A 1,669-nucleotide genomic window follows, 5' to 3' on the forward strand; every position below is an offset into this window, starting at 1 on the left:
GGCCCCCCTCCCCTCCCCGGGGACCCACGGCGGGCCCGCCCAGGCCCCAGAGCGACTAGGCATAACCGAGCAGGTTTGGCTCAGTGCGTAGAGCCTCCGCCTGCGGACTGCAGGGTCCCCGGGTTGGATACCCATCAGGGGCGCGCGCCCCGGGTTGCGCGCTAGATGCCCTACCACAAGGGGACGTGCAGGAGGCTGCCGAGCCAGGATTCTCTCTATTCATGGATGTTTCTTTTATTAATTTATTTTTAAATATATTTAGAGAGAGGAAGGGAGAGGGAGAGGGACAGAGAGAGAGACATTCATGATGAGGCTGCACACCCTTTAGTGGAGATCGAGCCCGCATCCGGGGCATGTGCCCTGACCAGGGGACCCAACCGTGACCTCCTGGTTCATAGGTCGACGCTCAACCACTGGGCCACACCGGCCGGGCGGCCCACTTCGGTCCTTGACGCTGCCCACCTGTGCCCAGCCCAGGAAATCCATGCCACTCCCCGCCCCCCCAAATAGCCCCATCAAACCACAATATGAACACACACCCACGGCCGGCCTGGCGGCCAAGGAACACCCGCCACATACGAGAGCGAAGCGCCAAGAGCCGCCACACGGGGCTCCCGCGGAGGAAGAGGGAGCCAGAGGAGGTGCCGGCGGGACCCCGGGGGGCCTCCCTCCCCGGAGACATTTCAGACAAAACGCTTATGCGCGCGAGGCCAACGGGAGACCAGACAGAAAGGAAGTCCGGGCGACCGCAACAGCCTTCAGACAGGGAGCGCGTCCTTTGCCCCAACAAAAATCCCACGAAAAACTGGAAATACGCTCAAGGAAACAGCCCCAGGAGCTGTGGGGGGAGGAACGGCTCTGGAAAATATGTCAGCCAGCGTCCTCTCCCCCTGGGAGCGCTGGCGTCCAGGGCCGCGTGTGGCCGTGTTTTCTGTCCTCACTGAGTTTATGTGTTTTGGGGGGCAGGGCAGGCGTGGGGGAGGAGGAGGGGCTGGAATCAAACAGGAAAGCCAGCCAGCCATTTTTAAAACAATGTGATCGTTACAGACAATAGAAGCTTCACGTTCAGAGGTGCAGGGACTCGATCCTGGGGGTGCTCCATGATGCTGGGGGTGCCCCATGATGCTGGGGGTGCCCCATGACCCTGGGGGTGCCCCCATGTAACAGGCGGCAGCAAATCAAAGGATGGTAAACACAAAAGGGAGGAGAGCCCGGCTGGTGTGGCTCAGTGGTTGAGCGTCGACCTAGGAACCAGGAGATCAGGGTTCGTTCCCACAGGCCCGGGTTTGGGCTGATCCCCAGTGTGGGGCGCGCAGGAGGCAGCCGGTCCATGATGCTCTCTCCTCATGGATGTTTCTCTCTCTCTCCCTCTCCCTTCCTCTCTGAAACCAATAAAAAAATATATTTTTTAAAAAGTAAAGAAAAGAAGTGACTCCTGGATCCCAGAACCCAGCCTGGGGTACCCCCACTCCCTCCGGCTGCGGCCACGTCCAGGAGGGCGGGCTGTTTGGGGGAGGGCGCTGTGGGACAGGGGTGCAGGGTGAGGGCGGAAAGGGGCTGTTCCTGCCTGGTGGGGCGCTGGGTGCACAGGCAGGGGTGCGGGAAGCTGGGGCCGGGCGGGGTCCCTGAGTGTGTGTGGGGGTGTGTGGCGGGGGCTGGGGGACCCAGG

Source organism: Myotis davidii, unplaced genomic scaffold, assembly GCF_000327345.1.
Source record: "Myotis davidii unplaced genomic scaffold, ASM32734v1 scaffold164, whole genome shotgun sequence".
In the NCBI taxonomy this organism is placed as follows: domain Eukaryota; kingdom Metazoa; phylum Chordata; class Mammalia; order Chiroptera; family Vespertilionidae; genus Myotis; species Myotis davidii.